This window comes from Oncorhynchus clarkii, chromosome 4 (genome assembly GCF_045791955.1).
Source record: "Oncorhynchus clarkii lewisi isolate Uvic-CL-2024 chromosome 4, UVic_Ocla_1.0, whole genome shotgun sequence".
Lineage (NCBI taxonomy): Eukaryota > Metazoa > Chordata > Actinopteri > Salmoniformes > Salmonidae > Oncorhynchus > Oncorhynchus clarkii.
The window spans coordinates 25284569-25306860 of record NC_092150.1 but is presented as its reverse complement, the minus strand read 5'-3'; the positions used below and the strand labels follow the sequence as shown (position 1 = coordinate 25306860).

The window sequence follows — 22292 nt, the reverse complement described above, 5'->3', positions numbered from 1 at the left end:
TGAGGCTGGTTCTCCATAGTAACAGGACAAAAGGAATATGTCTGTGGCCTAAGATTTACCAGGGGCGTGAGGGGTCATAAAACCCCCACATCTTAGACCTCTAGATCTCTCCTCCTCTGTTGGGGTTGAGAGATAATCTGTAGGGTTGTGGTCTCCTGTAACCTGACCAGGACAGTCAGGAAATGGGCTCCTGACCAAATCTGCTATTTTGTGTGTTTATTTACACTGATCTTAACTTTTGTTTTTACACATGTCTACGCAATCATTTTCTATTACCTAAAACAGCTTCTGGACATCAGAACAGTGGTCACAAACCTCAATTTAGATTTGTACTTCAGTGAGTCGTCAGGCCCTGATCCCCAGGACTCGAAAGAGGAAGCGGTGGCTAAAGTGAGACAAGGGAGGCAGTGTCATGACAAGACATGCCGGCGAGCATGTACGCCGCCATTTACCTCTGTTTTATTGGTGAACGTGCAGTCACTAGAGAACAAACTGGATGATGTAATATTTATTTTGGTTGAAGAAGCTATTGAAGTTCCAACTGTCTGCCATCCTCCTGTCCAGTCCTTGGGCATCTTAGACACCATTCCAGCCGGTCCGCCTCCTTCCAGGGGCAAATCAATCTAAAGTGATTTTGGTCCATTTTAGTTGCAATTAATCATATAATTTTTTTCACTAACCAGAATATCATCCATTAAACTATTAAAAGGGAAAGGGTTATAATAATAATGGAAGCTAAAACCATTGACGTCATCACGTATTGATGCACTGAGTCTGTTGAACAAGATAATTACACCATTTTGGCTGACAGAGGCTTTGACTGCCACAGGGAATAACAGTAATCAAGTCATCCCTTTTTGTACTAAACATTGTTAGGAGAGCCTCCTTTAACAGCCTTTATGGGTGTCAACTGATGGAGGGAGAGAGTAGCTGTAGTATGAGAGAGGAGGGAGAGGTTAGCAAAAGAGACAAGAGGGCAAATGTTCAGTTTGAAAGCATAGCACTCCATTCCCATCCCAATTAAACTATTAAAACAAACTTGGCATCTACGGTTTGGATACAGATATTAAAATATAGTATTTAATGTTTTCTAATTAGAACATAAGAGCATTCATCACCATAACATTGGTTTCAATAGTTTGTGAATCGTGAATGGCCATTCTAAAGTATGGCAGCTTCAGCACTGTCAAATTACAACATGTAAATGGTGAAACTGAAATAGAGAATAATAAAAATGCACTCACAGTTTGCTACTGTACGTATGTTTAAGAATCACCTCAGCAGTGTCAACCCTACATAGCGGTGTAGAGCTAGAACTGCGTTATAAAAACAGAGTGAGATCTTTAATAAAACATCTAACTTCTTGGCACCGTTCACCTACCTAGTTATTATTACTCATGAACTTTGGAACTTCCACTCACTGGGATGGACTAGAACTGTCATGTCTGAATATGATCACAAAGGAGATCAGAGATAACAGGAGACTTAGAGAAGGTCATTAGATCTACATCCCATGATGCACCTTCACATTAGCCCCTAATTGGAATATCGACCAGGATGTCACCACTCTGAGGACAATAGAAAAATATTTTTTAGTTTCAAACTGCTCTCCTGTGAAGTCGTGACTTGCGACATACGTCTTGTTTCCTGAATCGGGTCACAATAAGATCCAGTCACAGTAATCACCTGATAGTCTATACTGCATGTACCCACAGACCAAGTATGTATGAAGTATAGCACTCTAATACAGTATACTCTAGATATGTACATTCAAATGTGTTAAACTACACAAATATTGGCTGATTATTCAGGTCTTCTTAGTAAACTTTATGAGCTTAGTTCCCAAGGGACAGTTGTTGTGTTCTAATCGTGATGAGAATCAGTGTGATGACACAACCTGAAGTTAGCTATAGAACAAAACAAACATCTAGGAGTGGACTGATCCAAAATATGCACATGACAGGTAGAACATAAAGCGTCTTAAAACCTCTTGGAACCACCCATCCCGGATCCGGGATAATTGTCATCAACTACGCTAAATAGCATAGTGCAACGGTCAAATAATCTTACTATAAAATATTCATATTCATGAAATCAATAGTGAAATATAGCGAAACACAGCTTAGCCTTTTGTTAATCACCCTGTCATTTCAGATTTTGAAATTATGCTTTACAGCAAAAACTATACAAGCGTTTGTGTAAGTTTATCGATATATCAACAAAACATTATGTACACCTAGCGGCAGGTAACTTGGTCACGAAAATCAGAAAAGCAATCAAATTAATAGTTTACCTTTGATGAGCTTCAGATGTTTTCACTCACGAGACTCCCAGATGGACAGCAAATGTTCCCTTTGTTCCATAGATATTTTTTATATCCAAATACTGCCGTTAGTTTGATGCGTTATGCCTAGGAATCCCCAGGAAATAGCGGTCACGACAACGCATACATAAAAATCAAAATTATGTCCATAATATCGACAGAAACATGGCAAACATTTTTTTATAATCAATCCTCAAGGTGTTTTTCAAATATCTATTCGATAATATATCAACCGGGACAGTTGGCTTTTCACTAGGACCGGGAGGAAAAATGGCTACCTCTCTGTTTTGCGCAAAAATCACACTGAGAGCCAACAACTGACCACTTACGCAATGTGGATGTTTACGCTCATTCTTCAAAATAAAGGCCTGAATGTCACGGGCGTCCTCCTCTTCATCTGAAGATGAGGCGAGAAGGATCGGAAGACCAAAATGCGGCATGGTATGTGTTCATGATGAAATTTAATAAAGAAGCCACTGAACACTGAAACACACTATACAAAACAATAAACAAATAACGACCGTGAAGCTAAATGAGAACAGTGATGACACAAGCAAACATAGACAATCACCCACAAACAAACAGTGAAACCTAGTGTCACGTTCTGACCTTTATTTCCTTTGTTTTGTATTTATTTATTATGGTCAGGGCGTGAGTTGGGTGGGCAGTCTATGTTGGTTTTTCTATGTTTTGGGGCATTTCTATGTTTTCGGCCTAGTATGGTTCTCAATCAGAGGCAGGTGTCATTGGTTGTCTCTGATTGAGAATCATACTTAGGTAGCCTGGGTTGCACTGTTTGTTTGTGGGTGATTGTCTATGTTAGTGGCTTGTGTCAGCACAGGTCTCATTTTGTAGCTTCACGGTCGAATTTGGTTTATTGTTTTTGTTACTCTTTTGTATAGTGTTCAGTCTTTCTTTATTAAAGATTTTACCATGGACACTTACCACGCCGCATATTGGTCCTCTGATCCTTCTCGCCTCTCCTCTTCAGACGAAGAGGAGGACGACCGTGACACCTAGGCTACCTAAGTATGATTCTCAATCAGAAACAAATAATGACACCTGCCTCTGATTGAGAACCATACTAGGCCGAAACATACAAATCCCCAAATCATAGAAAAACAAACAGACTGCCCACCCCAACTCACGCCCTGACCATACTAAATAAATACAAAACAAAGGAAAAATGTCAGAACGTGATACTGAAACTACATTAAAGGCTGTAGACCCCTTAGGGAAGCCACAGAAAAAGGAGTCTGGTTGATATCCCTTTCAATGGGCAAGAGGGATGCATAGAAAGACAGGGGTTTCAAAATAAGAGTCACTTCCTGATTGGATTTCTCTCAGGCTGTTATCAGTTCTGTTATCACAGACAATATTTTTTACAGTTTTGGAATCTTTAGAGTGTTTTCTATCCTAAGCTGTCAATTATATGCATATTCTAGCATCTGGTCCTGAGAAATAAAGCAGTTTACTTTGGGAACGTTATTTTTCCAAAAATAAAAATATAGTGCCCGCTAGCTTCAAGAGGTTTTAACAGCCACCTGCAGAATCTGCCATTTTGGCTGAGTTGCTCGGGACAAGTTGGCCATGACTTTTCTTTGACACCTGTCTGTCTTATCATGGTTGATAAGTGTAGTAGAGGGGATTCTGGTTGGCTCAGACTGAGTAGGGCGCATGGCCGTGTGGTGGTGTGGTGATTGGTGGTGGGTTCCCCAATCGTGCATTGTGGGATCCCACTACCATCAAAGCTTAATTATTCACACCAGCTTTGTGCAGATGTGAAAGTTTGTGAAAGGGGAGCGTGTTTTGTTTGTCAGACTTGCGAACTAACCACTTCCGAGTGCCCAAAGATACAGTCAAGACCACAGATTGAAATGTCCTAGAAGGAAGGCTCTACATTTCTAAGATAGACCTCAAATGATGTGTAAAAAAAATCCATGTGATGCAGCCGAACCTGACGTGACATATCACAGCCATTAACGATTGTTTGGATTAATTTAGACAAATTCTTGTACAAGACCCAGTGGTGTGTATTCATGGATGCCAAGGGAAGTCCGGCTTCCCCAAAAGTTTACCAATATTTTAGTAAAAAAAACAAATATTTATCTTTCATCTCTCTGTGTTTCATCATTTTCCTTTAATTTGCAAAAGCCTGAATGTATCTTACCGGAGAAAGCAGCTGAGCGTGCGACACAGCGCCCCTCTGCCTCTCTGTGTGTAGTCCTGATGCGGTCTGACGCTGTCTGGTCCAAAGAGGATGAAATTGTTGTCGCCCACAGCATTGAATGTGTAACGGTCGTCATCGGTGGAAGAAGGTGAGGACCAAGGTGCAGCGTGGTATGTGTCAATTTTATTAAATTAACACAGAAATAACAAAGAGAACGCCCGAAAACAGTTCTGGCTGGTGCAGACACACAACAGAAAACAATCACCCATGAAACACAATGGAAAACAGGCTACCTAAATATGGTTCTCAATCAGGGACAACGATTGACAGCTGCCTCTGATTGAGAACCATACCAGGCCAAACACAGAAATAGCAAATCATAGAAAAACTAACATAGACAACCCACCCAACTCACGCCCTGACCACACTAAAACAAAGATATAATAAAAGAACTAAGGTCAGAACGTGACAGAATTCAAGGGAAGCCAGTGAGCATTTGGCCTCCCTTGATAAAAAAATTATTTAAAATGTGCCAAACAGCGTTGAGCTAAACTGAGTGAGCTCAACTGTGAATGGTCCTGGCGCCCCTAAAAAAAGTGTCAAGGGAAAGCACCTTGGATTTTGGCATCACTCCTATCATATCGCATTGAGAGCATACTGTACGTCATTGACAGAAACAACTTGAATTGTTGTGTCTTGTTGTGTTGTTGTCCTCCGGTGGCTAGCTAGCTAAAATGGTCCCTCTCCTAAATTAGCCATGGATGGAGATAAGGATTTCGACTTGTAGTTTTACTTAATTTTCCGTACTGGCCAGTGATTATAACGCCGATTCTGATCCAAACATTAATTCATACCTCATTGTGCCCCTGGCCTGGGGATGGAAGTTCAGTATGTAGCTAGATGTAAAAGGCTAATGTTAACTAGCTAACATTGCCCATGAATGGAAGTTAGGCTAGATGACAAGAATTTTAGCCAGGTGATAGACCGTTTCATCATCATGAATGAGAGGAGGATGGTATTTCTCTACAATTAGGGTGAGTGAACATGTTTTTCTACTCGCACGAACACAAATTAGAACCATGTACAGCCACATAGTAGTTAACTTACGTTGATTAGACTAAATAGTTTTTGGTACCTTTAAAAAAAATATTTTATTTAACTATGCAAGTCAGTTAAGAACAAATTCTTAATTTTAATGACAGCCTAGGAAGAGTGGGTTAACTGCCTTATTCAGGAACAGAATTACTGATTTTCACCTTGTCAGCTTAGGGATTTGATCTTGCAACCTTTCAGTTACTAGTCCAACACTCTAACCACTAGGCTACCTGTGGCCCCTTTTAGCTGTCACTGTATGAGAATAAACAGAGGTAATTTGATGATGTTGAAGTTGAAATGGTGCTGGAATAGTTGAGGCAGCTCCTTATTTCTTTGCAACTTGTGGTAACTCTCTGGTGTTCTAAATCAATAGTTATTTAGTGGTCGGAAACAATAACTTGCTTGACCATGCTGTAGGTCTTGCAACTGTTTGTTACATGCAATATGCTTTGTGGATTTCACCGGACAGAGGTTGCTAACCGGTTTTGTGATAAAACAAAGGTATGGTTGAATTTTTTCTGCTACTACGTCTTCTTATTTTCTCGGCCGTTAGGCCTATATATCACGGCTGAAAAGCATATGAATTAACAGGTTATAGAGCAAACAACGCAATTATCACAACACATTGGTTGGAATATGACATTTTTGGGGGGCTTAACCAATGATTTTATCCACGCACCGCTACTGACAAGGGCTCACAGGTGGCGCAGTGGTCTAAGGGACTGCATCTCAGTGCTTGAGGCTTCACTAAGGACACCCTGATTCAAATCCAGGCTGTATCCCAACTTGCTGTGATTGGGCGTCCCAAAGGTTAGTGCATAATTGGCCCAGTGTCATTGTAAATAATATTTTTTTTCCTGTTAATGCTGCCCACCCTTAAAGTAAAAAATTCTGCGTCAATCTAAAATACTGTAATTTAAAAAAGCCCTATCAAAATCCGTAATTTTAAGCATGGGTTGCGTCTCAATCCACAGCATCCGCTTATGTCGGTCATCTGCATCTGTGGTGGAAGATTGCCGTGTTACATCGGTGTTTGTTAAACCATGAGACACCCCGAAAACCGGTCTTCTCATGGAAACGCATGTAGCGTCTGAATGGTTTGGCCTAGAAACTATTACGTCCAGTCTATGGAAAGATGTGATTCCTACAAGTGTCACTGGAGTTGCCTGAAGGTAGCCAGGTACCGGTTTTAAAAAAATAATGGAAGTATGGAAGTAGTTTTCTGCCAACATCAAAAAGAGGTTAAATATGTGTAAAAAAAATGGCATGTTTCCTGAGCTTTCTTATGTCTCCTAAATTAGGACAGATACATCAAAACCTTATTTCCTATGATTTATTTTTTGACTGTCTGTTTTGTAATTTACGAATGTGTTATTCAATGCATTTCTATGGGCTATAGTAGTAAAGGCCAAATGCAATATTTTATCAAATATTTTAATAAAATGTTTTATATAACCACAGGGGTCCTACAATGTTAAATCAAATAGCTAAATGATCCATGGTATGGCCATCTTAAAACAATTCCATATGTTAGCTTAGTAGAACCCCATCCACACACCCACACCTCCCAAAGGCTTAGACTTTTAGAGGTTAAAGAGGACCCCTAGTGTGATTCATGATTTGGTTGGAGATCTGAATACATTAAAGAATTCCTAATTGCCTCTTTTGTTTGTTGCAATTGCCCTTTAGGTCTTCCCCAAATAGATAGGGGGTTTATTTGACATTTTAGTCATTTAACAGACACTCTTATCCAAAGCAACTTACAGTCATTTTTGTGCTTTTTAGGACTGGTCTCCCATAGGAATCAAACCCACAACCCTGGCATTGAAAGCACCATGCTCTACCAACTGACCCACATGGGACCTTCATAATCCATTAAATAATTAAGAATAGTTCAAATAACTCCATTCCAAGCCTACGTGATACTCAGTCCATGTAGAAAGACAATGAAACTCATTATCTGTAGATAATGCAGTAATATAAGGACATAACTGGACTGCAATGTAAATAAACTCAGATGCAAACCAACATGAAGGTCACTCAGAGAAAATACATTCAGGATGTTCCAGACATGATATCATTATCACAATAATCTACCCTCATCTCTTCACATTACTGTGCATCTGTGACCACAGCTGAATAGAGGCTGTCGGAAGTGCTCTGATGACATTCCCTCTGGCTCTTACAGGATATGTTTCTCCTCTGAACATTATATCATACCATTGCATTCCCACTGGGCAAAAAATGGTTGAATCAATGTTGTTTCCACTAATTGGATTTGCAAAAAGTCAACAAAGTAAGGGCATTTATTTTTTTCACCCAACTTTTAACCTAAAATCCAATGACATAGTGATTTTTTTGTTGATTTCATGTTAAATCTACGCACAATACCTCAAAATGACAAAGTGAAAACAGGTTTTTAGACATTTTTGCAAATCTGAACACTTATTTACCTAAGAATTCAGACCCTTTGCTATGAGACTCGAAACTGAGCTCAGATGCATCCTGTTTCCATTGATCATCCTTGAGATGTTTCTACAACTTGATTGAGTCCACCTGTGGTACATTCAAATGATTGGACATGATTTGGAAAGGCACACATATAAGGTCCCACAGTTGACAGTGCATGTCAGAGCAAGACTTCCTAGAGCTGGCTACCCAGCCAAACGTATTCATCAGGGGAGAAGGGCCTTGGTCAGGAAGTTGACCAAGAACCCGATGGTCACTCTGACAGAGGTCCTCTGTGGAGATGGGAGAACCATGCAGAAGGACAACCATATCTGCAGCAATCCACCAATCAGGCCTTAATGGTAGAGTGGCCAGACAGAAGCCACTCCTCAGAAAAAGGCACATGACAGCCCGCTCTGAGTTTGCCAAAAGGCATCAAAAGGACTCTGACCATGAGAAACAAGATTCTCTGATCTGATGAAACCAAGATTGAACCTGCTCCAGAGCACTCAGCACCTCAGACTGGGGCAAAGGTTCACCTTCCAATAGGACAACGACCCTAAGCACACAGTCAAGACAAAGCAGAAGTGGCTTTGGGACAAGTCTCTGACTGTCCTTGAGTGACCCAGCAAGAACCCCGACTTGAACCCAATCGTACATCTCTGGAGACACCTGAAAATCACTGTGCAGCAACACTCCCCATCCAACCAGACAGAGCTTGACAGGATCTGCAGAGAAGAATGGGAGAAACTCCCAAAGCTTGTAATGTCATACCCAAGAAGAGTCGAGGCTGTAATCACTGCCAAAGGTGCTTCAACAAAGTACTGAGTAAAAGGTCTGATGATATTTACATTTTTAATTTTGTATTAATTAGCAAAAATTCAAAAATTGCACTTTTTGCTTATGGGGTAGTGTGTAGATTGACGAGGGGAAAACATGATTTTTATCAATTTTAGAATAAGTCTGTAACCTAACAAAATGTGGACTGTATGCTATCGGAAGGACTGTAACGGTTTTCTTCCGTTGAAGGAGAGGAGGACCAAAATGCAGCGTGGTTAGAGTTCAACATGTTTAATAAAGACCATACATGAGAACACTACAAAATACAAAACAACAAATGTGAAAACCGAAACATCTGGTGCAATGACACAAAGACAGACAACCACCCACAAAGTACCCACAGAATATGGCTGCCTAAATATCGTTCCCAATCAGGGACAACGATAGACAGCTGCCTCTAATTGAGAACCAATCTATGCAACCATAGACTTACAAACTACCTAGAAAGGTTCCAGCCCCATAAACATACAAAAACCCAGAGACCAGGTGAAAACACATAAATCCCCATGTCACACCCTGACCTAACCAAAATAATAAAGAAAACAAAGAATAACTAAGGCCAGGGCGTGACAAGGACAATCATTTTGTTGTGCTTAAGAAGGTCTTGGGTAACATTAGAATAAGACAGAAAAGATCATAGTAGTATTTTCATTAGTTTATTTAACTGTAGACAATATGTACAAAAAAAACACTAAAACAACAAAGACATAAAAGTGGTATCCACAAATTCATCTGACTTTAGGGAAATGGATAAAGGGCTTCATTGCCAAAATCCCGAAGTGTCCTTAAGAGGACATGTAATTTCTTTCCCCCTGCTCGTCTGGCCTGTGCAGATGAACTATATAGAAGAAAGTTGCCAAATCCAAAGTATCACTTTAAAATAAAATAAAATCAAATAAAATCAAATGTATTTATATAGCCCTTCGTACATCAGCTGATATCTCAAAGTGCTGTACAGAAACCCAGCCTAAAACCCCAAACAGCAAGCAATGCAGGTGTAGAAGCACGGTGGCTAGGAAAAACTCCCTAGAAAGCCCAAAACCTAGGTAGAAACCTAGAGAGGAACCAAGCTATGTGCGGTGGCCAGTCCTCTTCTGGCTGTGCCGGGTGGAGATTATAACAGAACATGGTCAAGATGTTCAAATGTTCATAAATGACCAGCATGGTCGAATAATAATAAGGCAGAACAGTTGAAACTGGAGCAGCAGCACAGTCAGGTGGACTGGGGACAGCAAGGAGTCATCATGTCAGGTATTCCTGGGGCATGGTCCTAGGGCTCAGGTCAGTTTAAACTGGAGCAGCAGCACGGTCAGGTGGACTGGGGACAGCAAGGAGTCATCATGTCAGGTATTCCTGGGGCATGGTCCTAGGGCTCAGGTCCTCCGAGAGAGAGAAAGAAAGAGAGAATTAGAGAGAGCATATGTGGGATGGCCAGTCCTCTTCTGGCTGTGCCGGGTGGAGATTATAACAGAACATGGCCAAGATGTTCAAATGTTCATAAATGACCAGCATGGTCGAATAATAATAAGGCAGAACAGTTCAAACTGGAGCAGCAGCACGGCCAGGTGGACTGGGAACAGCAAGGAGTCATCATGTCAGGTAGTCCTTGGGCATGGTCCTAGGGCTCAGGTCCTCCGTGAGAGAGAAAGAGAGAAGGAGAGAATTAGAGAACGCACACTTAAGATTCACACAGGACACCGAATAGAACAGGAGAAGTACTCCAGATATAACAAACTGACCCTAGCCCCCCGACACATAAACTACTGCAGCATAAATACTGGAGGCTGAGACAGGAGGGGTCAGGAGACACTGTGGCCCCATCCGAGGACACCCACCTTAAAACTGCTTATAACACATACTGTTTGTGATATTAAGATTATAACAATGATAGTGCGCGCCCTACCCTACCCAGCCCACAGCAGAGTTTTGTTTTTGGAGCAAAGATCCTGTGCCGGTGGCTGGCAACCATTAATGATCCTTCCGCAGGTTCACCTACGGAAACCTTGTTACGACTTTTACTTCCTCTAGATCACATATGTCAGAGTCAAGGCCCGCGGGCCACATCCGGCCCGCAAGAAGGTTTTTTACGGCCCCTGGGATGATCTTGATTTATTATTAGAACCGGCCCGCAGCAAGCCGGCAGCCCGCAGATCTTTTACACGCACCAATACTACATTTCCCACAATGCAAAGGTGACGCACCGAGCAGTAGGCTGCTTCATTTCAATATTTATTGGCACAGCAGTCGTCAGCATCACAGTAAAATTAACTTTCAGATACCCATCAAAAATGGCAAAACGGAAGGTGGATACTGAGAACCGGGGGTTTCAAACAAGGTGGGAGTCGGAGTATATGTTCACGAAGGTAGCTGGAAAACCTGTGTGTCTTCTGTGTGGAGAAAGTGTGGCGGTACTGAAAGAGTATAATCTGAGACGACATTATGAAACGAAACACGCGGACACACACGCGGACGCAACTGTCAAGGCCAGTTTTATTTTGGCAGAAGAGATCGCTAAATCAGCCCGGCCATTTACGGAGGGGGATTTCATCAAAAACTGCATGATTAAAGTTTGTGACGAAGTTTGCCCAGAAAAAAGGCAACTCTTTTTAAATGTGAGTCTGAGCAGAAACACCATTGCCGAGAGAGTAGACCAGTTGTCCATCAATCTAAAAGAGCAGCTTGTGAAAAAGGGAAAAGATTTTATTGCATATTCCTTGGCTGTGGATGAGAGCACCGACATTTCTGACATTGCCCAGTTGTCAATTTTCATCCGCGGAGTGGACTCCAACCTAAGCGTGACAGAGGAGTTTTTGGCTTTACGTCCTATGCATGGCACAACTACGGGGCATGATTTGTATGAAGAGGTGTCAAGATGTGTAAATGAGATGGAGCTGCCTTGGGAAAAACTCGTGGGTTTGACAACCGACGGAGCACCTGCGATGTGTGGACACAGGAGCGGACTGGTGGCGAAGATACGGGAAAAGATGCAAGAGGAAAACGCGACAGGTGAGCTGACAGCTTATCATTGTATCATACACCAGGAAGCGTTGTGCGGTAAAGCCTTGAAAATGGAGCATGTAATGAGCATCATCACGCGCACAGTTAACTTTATCAGAGCCAAAGGTTTGAATCACCGCCAGTTCAAGGCATTTCTGACGGAGTTAGAAACGGAGCATGGTGATTTGCCTTATCACACAGAGGTGCGATGGCTAAGCCAGGGAAAGGTGCTTCAAAGATGTTTCGAGCTTCGTGAGGAGATTTGTCTGTTCTTGGACAGCAAAGGGAAAGACACAACACAACTCCGAGACGAAATGTTTCTGTGTGAAATGGCTTTTCTGTGTGACATTACGAGTCATCTGAATGCAATAAACTTGCAGCTGCAGGGTCGGGATCGTGTCATCTCTGATATGTACAGTACAGTGAAGGCATTTAAAACCAAACTGACTCTGTGGGAGACGCAGATGCGGAAAGAAAATTTGAGCCACTTTCCCAGCTGCCAGACCATGAAAGAGAAGCTCTCTACCAGTGCGTTCCCGAGCACACAGTTGGCTGATAAAATAGGTATGCTTGCCGCTGACTTTCGACGCCGATTTGCTGACTTTGAAGCACAAAAAAGCAGGTTGGAACTGCTCGGTAACCCATTTGCTGTTGACGTGGAAAGCTCACCACCAAACCTCCAAATGGAGTTGATTGACCTCCAATGCAATGATGCACTGAGGGCAAAATATGCGGCAGTGGGTGCTGCGGAGTTCGCCCGTTTCCTCCCCGGCACAATGCCCCAGCTGCGCATCCAGGCTGCTCAAACGTTGTCTATGTTTGGCAGCACATACCTGTGTGAACAACTGTTTTCTTTGATGAACCTGAACAAAACATCACACAGAAGTCGACTTACTGCTGAACACCTCCACTCAATTCTGAGGATTTCTTCAGCTCAGAGCCTTACCCCGAACATTGATGAACTTGTGGAAAAGATGGGACACCACCAAGTATCACCCTCAACCTCAAACAAGTGAACATTACTGTGCAATCACATATTTAGAGTTTTTACTCAGTTCAAGTTTAAAAGTTAAAATTTAATATTTGTTTTCACTGCATGTTACTTCTCCTTAAACAAAGTGTTGTTTTTGATTAATAGATTTTTGCACTTTATTTTTTTGTATTTCAATCCAATTATATTTTAAAAATATTTCAGTTGAGTGGATGATAGAAAATTGCTATTATTGTTTTTTCTTTGAAGTAAATTTAGCCCACTTTTTCTAAAATAGAAAATATAGTCTACTGATGGTGCCTTGAATACCGGTTTCTTTCATTTAATGTTCATGTTATGGGGATATTTATATAAAGGAAATTTGTCTTTTGTGTCTGTTGAAAATTAAAGATTACTGACAGAGCCATAAGAAAATATTGCTTTATTTATCTGATCATATTGTAATATATTTGTTAGGTTTTCAGTAGGTTCAATTAGGTTCACTAGACTATATGCGTCATTTAAAAATTTTTCAATGAACATTCGAACAGTCCGGCCCTCGTCTTGTAGCTGATTTTTTTATTTGGCCCTCCGTCCATTTGACTTTGACACCCCTGCTCTAGATAGTCAAGTTTGACTATCGGCGCTCCCAGGAGACATAATGTCACCTGGGTTGCGCCTGGCCAGATCCACCTCCCCCCCCTTTAAAAATGGAGGAGAAATTAAAAAAGTTGTTTTGAGTCAATATGACGCTCTCGGCTCTCCTAGTCATAAATGGTTACATTTGTGGCCGCCTAGCCAGTGAAAGTTGCCAAGATGATTGTGATTATTACTGTTATATCAGGGCAATATGTTCTAGTCTCATAGTATATTAAATATAGGCCTATGGTTATTTATGTGTAGGTTTATGTGAGTCACATGTTAAATGCAAGAGTTATGGATTTACGTAGGCCTACAAGACTGTGGTCTTTAATGTGAAATCACATGTTAGATGGTTTGTTGTGTGCAATCGATTACAGTAGGGTATATGATAAGCTATGATTTAATGATGATTTGAGTGCCCAAATTTTGTCCCACCTACATTTTAGCTGGCCCTTCCATCAACAGATTTCTGCATACACCACTGCATTGAGCTGATGCCCAGTGGGTTTCTAGTCTGTGCCCAGTGGGTTACTAGTCAGAAACTATGTTTGGTCCAAACACAGAAAAATAACTATTCTGTGAAGTCTAGCCTCTATATCGTAGTTCCATCTGAAGTTACATGTTTTGTTCAGTGATTGCTATCGCTAATGACAATGTCTGGTCCAATTCTAAAGAAATGTAGATTATTAAATATTTGAGTAAAGTCGTGCAGGGCAGGGCTGCTTACAGGAAGTGGGAGGAGGGCAGAGGAGGCAGAGTGAAACATTACGCAGTGTCTGGGTGGAGTGTGCAGAAGGCTGGAGGGAGTCATTACCTTGCTGTCACCCAAAAATCTCAAATGACCAAAATGACCTCAGCAGACAGAGTCACTTTGGTAATATCCTGCTTAAACACGGTTTGTTTTAAATGTCACGGGCCAACAGTGGATCCATCCGACATCTGACTCCTGATTCCTGTACTGCTCCCCTGCACCCACAGAGACTAGCTCCCTACTTTAATTGCTTTTCACAAACCAGCACCCTGGGCTTCACACTCTGGGAAGTTTGGTTGGAGTGAGTCAAAGCCATGCATGCAAGGGCTCATCCTGCGTGTTGCCATAGCAGCAATCTGTTTCCAAAAGTTGATTTCCAAGTTCTTCTTTAAAAAACAAATTTGACTACTGTTAAAAGTCTAGCTGATTTGACCTGGATGTTGGTGGAGAAGTTGGTAATAGCTGGTTCTTGTTGAAATGTTGAAAGGTATTGTGCATCTCTCCCATCATTAATGCTACACTCTTGGGTTGGAGAGAGAGTTTGACCAGTCTCTGTCCTGCCTCATCGTGTCACTGCCTCCTTCCCCATTCAGCCGACTGCTATGCGTGGTGATACAGTTGAACATTATTTTACAGCCTGCTACGTCAGGATATGGTAGGAGCTGTGCCAGGAGAAAATATACTGCCACTTAAACATACCGTAATCCATCTGTCTGCTCAAATTTAGTCTGTCTTTAAGAAGAAAAAAGTGCTATCCCATTGTCCTGGGAGTGACAGTGGGACGATAATATTCTCCTGCTTATTAGATGGCCATTGTAGCACACTGTTATTAATATTGATTCACACACCCCGTTAATATCAATTTCGTTCTACGGCAATCGATCTAAACATGTATCTCCTAATAATGGGTCTTAGCCTTGAATGAGTAGTGCTTGTGCAGACTCAGAGAAACCTGCATTCACTCTCTTTCGCTCTCTCTCTCACACACACACAACACATTTTTTCCTTTGAATCTCATTTCAGATTTGTATTCATATCATACATTATTTGGTACACCATACATACTTTTATTGATATACGTGCCACACTATAATAGCTTTAGTCTGACTTGGCAATGGTTCATGTTGACACCCAACTGTTATTATTCAATTCCAATGAAGGTTACCCATGGAAAGACTGGGGCTCATAATATGACAATATATTCCCTCAAAGTTCTACAGTTCTATTTATGCAAAAGCATTCAATCATAATGACATTTCTGTTAAAGAATACATAATATCCTCAATAAGTCTAGGAAGAATTTGGTACTCTATGATAGGAATGTTACCAGTGCTATTCACAGGTCATATTACAAGCCCCAGATTATCTTGTGGCGGAGTTCATGCACAGGCTTAGAAAGAGAGAGAGATTCCCAGGCTGTGAGCAGAGCAACAGAACCAACCCCACTAATACACCCACTCATCCTGCGACCTAAGAGGCATGTACCAGATGCTTAGCATGCTCTGCTCACACCTAATGGTCCAAGCCTAAACCACACAAATAACAACACTGGACACAATGGAACACAAATATTTTACTATCTCATCCTGTAATATGCTAAGTCTGAGGTCATCTGCCTTTGAACTAAAGAGCCGGAACCCAGACTTCACCAAAGAAATTGGAAATACAGAGGAGATGGACCCGCTGGTTGCTCTCTAAATTACAGAGCTAGTAGTACCATCCACCAAACTACCAGGTGTGAAAAAGGGACTCAGGGGCTATGCTAATTTGGTATAGAGCAGACCGAACACACTCTATTAAATTAATCAAAACACAAACATTTTACATTTGGTTAGAAAAAAGGAAATCATCTCAACAGAGAAAAATATCCTTCCGTGTACGACCTACAATATCTCCCTCCACTAGAATCCCCATACTTTAATGAAGACAGCGTCTCCACCCTGGAGGGGGAGATCAAGTATTTCCAGACTCGGGGACATGTACTAGTCTATGGCGACCTATACGCCAGAACTGGACAAAAACCTGACACCCTCAGCACACAGGGCGACGAACACCTATCTGGAAGTGACCTCAGTCCCCCCCAATATGACCCCCTAGGTATAACTATGACAATACAACCAACAAAAATGGGTCACAAATCCTGCAGCTCTGTCACATGCTGGGTCTGTACGTCGTCAATGGTAGATGTCAAGGGGACTCCTACAGTAGTTACACCTACAGCTCATCTTTTGAGCTGTAGACTACTTTATCACTGACCTAAACTCAGAGTTTCTTAGCGCGTTCACAGTCAGCCCACTGACACCCCTATCAGATCGCAACAAAATCATACCAGAAAACAATTAACCAACAACAAATTCAATCCCTTTAAGACAACTTCCTGGAACTTCCTCGTTTCACTGCAGGTGTAAACTTGGCAGTAGAAAGCCTAAATAGTATATTTGACCTCTCAGCTTCCCTATCAAATAAAATAAAAATCAACCAGACAACCTAACAACAATTACAAATGGTTTGATAAAGAATGCAAAAACCTAAGAAAGAAATTGAGGAACCAATACAATCAAAAACACAGAGACACAGACAACCTGAACCTATGCCTTCGCTATGGTAAAACACTAAAACAGTACAGCACTACACTAAGGAAAAAGAAAGAACAGCACTTCAGAAATCTGCTTAATGTAATTGAAGAATTCTAACCACTTCTGGGAAAACTGGAACACACTAAACAAACAACATGAAAGACTGTCTATCCAAAATGGAGATTATGGATAAACCACTTCTCCAATCTTTTTGTCCCTATAACAAAGAACAAACCGCAAAAACATATACAGTACATGATCAATTAAAAATCAGTCAGTTATAAAAGACTAGCTGAACCCACTGAATAAACTACAGGACAAAGTACTAACCATTCAACTTGAAAAGGCCTGTGGTGTTGATGGTATCCTAAATAAAATTATAAAATATAAAGACCACAAATGACAATTGGCTATACTTAAAGTCTTTAACATCCCCCTCAGCTCTGGCATCTTCCCCAATACTTGGAACCAAGGACGGATCATCCCAATCCACAAAAGTGGAGACAAATTCAAGCCCAATAACAACCTTGTGATATGCATCAACAGCAACCTTGGGAAATTCCTCTGCATTATCATTAACAGCAGACTCCTACAATTCCTAAGAGAAAACTGTTTTCTAAGAAAATGTCATATTGGCTTTTTACCAAATTACCATATGACAGACCACATTCAACGTGCACCCTTATTGACAAACAAACAAAACAAAATAAAAGCAAAGTCTTCTCATGCTTTGTTGCTAAAAAGCTTTTGACTAAATTTGGCATGAGGGTCTGCTATACAAATTGACTGGAAAGCAGTGTTAATGGCAAAAACATACAACATTATAAAATCCATGTACACCAACAACAAGTGTGTTAAAATGTATTTATTTCCTCAAGGCCGGAAGGTAAGAGAGGGATACAACTTGAGCCACACCCTCTCAAACATTTATTTTGATGAATTGGCGAGGGGTTTAGAACAGTCAAAAGTCTACTGTTTCCAGATGATCTGGTGCTTCTGTTCCCAACCAAGGAGGGCCTACCAGACGTGGGATCTCAGGAAGACAAAAAATAATGGTGGCCAGAACCACAAATACAAATTCCACCTATACACTGTTGCCCTAGACCACAGAATACCTACATCTGCATAAAGATCTGCACCACATGCAACTTCCACAAAGCTGTGAACGATCTGAGAGACAAGGCAAGAAGGGCCTTCTACGCCATCAAAAGGAACATAACATTTGACATCCCAGTTAGGATGGCTAAAAATGCTTGCATCTGTTATAGAAACCATTGCCCTCTATGATTGTGAGGTCTGGGGTCCACTCACCAACCAAATTGACAAAATTGGACAAACACAACATTGAGACTCTGCATGCAGAATTCTGCAAAAACATCCTCTGAGTACAAAGTAAAACACGAAATAATGCATCCAGAGGAGAACAAAGACGATTCCCCGCTAATTATCAAAATCCAGAAAAGAGCCATTAAATCCTAAAACCACCTAAAAGGAAGCGATTCTCAAACCTTGCATAACACAGCCATCACCTACAGAGAGATGAACCTGGAGAAGAGTCCCCTTAGCCAGCTGATACTGAGACTCTGTTCAAATACACAGAGACCCTACAGAGCCCCAGGATAGCAAGACAATTAGACCCAACCAAATCATGAGAAAACAAAAATATAATTACTTGAAACATTGGAAAGAATCAACGACAAAAACAGTGAAAACTGTAATGTTATTTGGCCCTAAACAGAGAATACACAGTAGTAGAATACCTGACCACTGTGACTGATGCAAAACTAAGAAAAGCTTTGACTATATACAGACTCGGTGTATTGTTATCCTTGTTATCGAGAGAAGTTCCCATAGATAGACCTGGCTCTCAAGAGAAGACAAGCTACATGCCCACTGCCCACAAAATGAGGTGGAAAATAAGCTGCACTTCCTAACCTCCTGCCAAATGTATGACCATATAAGAGACACATTACTTCCCACAGATTACACAGACACACAAAGAATTTTAAAACAAATCCCATCTTCATAAACTCCCATATCTATTAGGTGAAATAACAGTGTGACACCACAGCAGCAAGATGTGTTACCTGTTGCCACAAGAAAAGGGGAACCAGTGGAGCCCAAAAACCACTTGTAAATGCAACCTATATTTATTTGTTTATTTGCACATTGTTTACAACACAAATCATAGCCAATAAAATAATATTTTCCTTGTTTATTTCCCTGTTTTTCAACATCTGTAACGTTCGTCTTCCTCCTCAGGAGGAGTAACAAGGATCGGACCAAAGCGCAGCGTGGTACGTGTTCATGATGCATTTATTAAACACAGAACACTAAAACAAAAATAACAAAGAGAATAACACGAAACGAAACAGTCCTGTCTGGTGACATACACAAAGACAGAAAACAATCACCCACCAAACACAGGTGGAAAAAGGCTACCTAAGTATGATTCTCAATCAGAGACAACTAACGACACCTGCCTCTGATTGAGAACCATACCAGGCCAAACACAAAAACATCACATAGAAAAAGGAACATAGACAACCCACCCAACCCACCCGACCATACTAAAGCAAAGACATAACAAAAGAACCAAGGTCAGAACGTGACAATATCACTTGCTTTAGCAGTGTAAACATATCTTTCCCGTGCCAATGAAGCCCTTTAAATTGAATTGAGAGAGAGAGATTTCTTCCAGTCAGAACTACACTACATGATGTACATGGATTTTATAATGTCATATGTTTCCCCCAACACTTGTATAGCAGACCCTCATGTCAAATTGAGTCAAAAGTTTTTTTTTTATCAACAAAGCATGAGAAGATGTTGCTTTAGATTTGTTTGCTTGTCAATAAGGGTGCACTTTGAATATGTGGACTGTCGTACGGTAATTTGGTAAAAAGCCAATATGACATTTGCCCAGGAAATTGTTTTCACTGAGAAAATGTAGGAGTCTGCTGTTAATGATAATGCAAAGGATTTTCCCGGGTTTGCTGTTGATGCATATAACACAATGTATATATTGGGCTCAAATGTGTCTACAAAATCTCTGCCACCCACGCACGGTTACTGGAGGTGTGAGTCTCATTTCAAATCAAATCAAACTTTATTTGTCACATGCCCCGAATACAACAAGTGTAGACCTTACTGTGAAATGCTTACTTACAAGCCCTTAACCATCAGTGCAGTTCAAGAAGAGTTAAGAAAATATTTACCAAATAAACAAATGTAAAAAAATAATAAAAAGTAACAATAAAATAACAATAACGAGGCAATATATACAGGGGGTAACCATGCCGAGTCAATTTGCAGGGGTAAATGTTAGTCGGGGTAATTTGTACATGTAGTCAGGGGTGAAGTGACTATACATAGATAATAAACATCGAGTGGCAGCAGTGTGCAAAACAAATGGGTGGGGGGGTCAATGTAAATTGTCCGGTGGCCTTTGATTAATTGTTCAGCAGTCTTATGGCTTGGGGGTAGAAGCTGTTAAGGATCCTTTTGGTCCTAGACTTGGCACTCTGGTATTGCTTGCTGTGCGGTAGCAGAGAAAACAGTCTATGACTTGTGTGAATGGAGTCTGACAATTTTTGGGGCTTTCCTCGGACATTGCCTATTAGATAGGTCCTGGATGGCAGGAAGCTTGGCCCCTGTGATGTACTGGGCCGTACGCACTACCCTCTGTAGCGCTAACGTTTCCGCTGCTAATGGGCAACATTCAATATTGTAAGAGCTGTGACCCCAAATGTGGTAGCCATTTACACCTGTACCAATATAAGGTTTGAAAATGGCAGATTTTGGGCACTATTAAGTGCCTAAATTGGAAAGTAGTGGCTGTACAGTAACACGCTATACATGATGTCAGAGCTCTGGCCCTGTGCTCCACAGCGCTGCATGGATGTTGACTGACAGCGGTTCGGAACCTGAGCACTGAGTGCCACAAGTTCTCCCATCCCTCCTGCTAATTGGGAAACTTTTGCAAGTGTTTTGTCTGAGTGAGGGAAATGCTGTAAATTAAGATGACTTGATGAGACGTTGAGTATTATAATAAATACTGCTTGTGTCCTTCACATTTCCAAATCATAAAACTTGTGTCATATACAGTGTCAACGTTTATGATCAGTATGTTTGATCAACAGTTACAAGATGACATGGTGTCATACACTGGGTTGTTCTGAGAAGAATGAGTCTGTTTGTTTATTGAGAAGAACATTTGCCAGGGCATATGTACCTGATTGCACTCATGACTCCTTTCTATGCGCACCAAAATGTCTTGTTAGACTTTTGACATTACTGATCAAAGTCTGCTGCTGGAAAAACGTATGTGTTATGGATTTACACCCCCTGCTATAATGTGGATAAGGAGTTACTTATTTAACAGAACATAGAGTGTGTATTTTAATGGAAGCATCTCAAACATAAGGAATTCCCCAGGGTAGCTATTTAGGCCTGTTCCTTTTCTCAATCTTTACTAATGACATGCAACTGACTTTGAGTAAAGCCAGAGTGTCTATGTATGCAGATGACTCAACACTATACACGTCAGCTACTACAGAAACTGAAATGACTGCAACACTTTTTAACAAAGAGCTACATTTCGTTTCAGAGTGGGTAGCAAGGAATAAGTTAGTCCTAAATATTTCCAAAACTAAAAGCATTGTATTTGGGACAAATCATTCACTAAACCCTAAACCTCAACTAAATCTTGTAATAAATAATGTGGAAATTGAGCAAGTTGAGATGACTAAACCGTTTGGACTAACCCTGGATTGTAAACTGTCATTGAAAGATTAGTGGAATCTGTGTGGGTAGCTGGACAGGTAGGGATGACTGACAGTGAAGGTGAACAGGTGGTCACGTGTCAGGTGACAGAGGAATGGATGAGACTGAGGCAGGAATTCCTTTAACCATAAAGTGGTATATTTACTGAGTAGTCAGTGCTGCATCACAAAGGAAACAAATAACATGTATCCAATCAAATTCATAATCAAAGATCAAATCATATCATTCATTATTAACATAATTTAGGGAATTCAACAGTCCAGTTCATTAAGAAGTCAATAGTAATCATCCGTGAGTCATTTAGGCTTGAAAACTATTTATCATAAATCATGAAAGAATACAAACAGTGAATGGTTATTCAACCTATAATCCCCATTATCAAAGTCAATTAGTTAGCAAACAATGACGTTTCGCATTTCACTCTTTCAATGGTCTTCATGTGTACATATAATTAATTTCAAAACATATGAACCATATCGATGGCATAATTGGCCTATGAGGATCTGTAGGGCCGTGATCATTGACAATTCACATTACACAATATGTTTGAAGCGTGTGCTCCAAGCCGCGCTCCGCGGTAATAACGATAAACAATAACTGATGGCCCATCTCCGGATTGCAACAGATAGTTCAGATGAAAGGTAACAGAGTCGGTGGACTTACGTGGATTCATGGACGCACAAAACTTCTGGATC

General features: G+C 40.9%; 1 pseudogene; it reads right to left on the bottom strand.

Annotated features, from left to right (window-relative positions):
- LOC139407953 (inactive N-acetylated-alpha-linked acidic dipeptidase-like protein 2) overlaps positions 1-22292 on the bottom strand; it is a 195844-nt pseudogene that overhangs the window by 147494 nt on the left and 26058 nt on the right.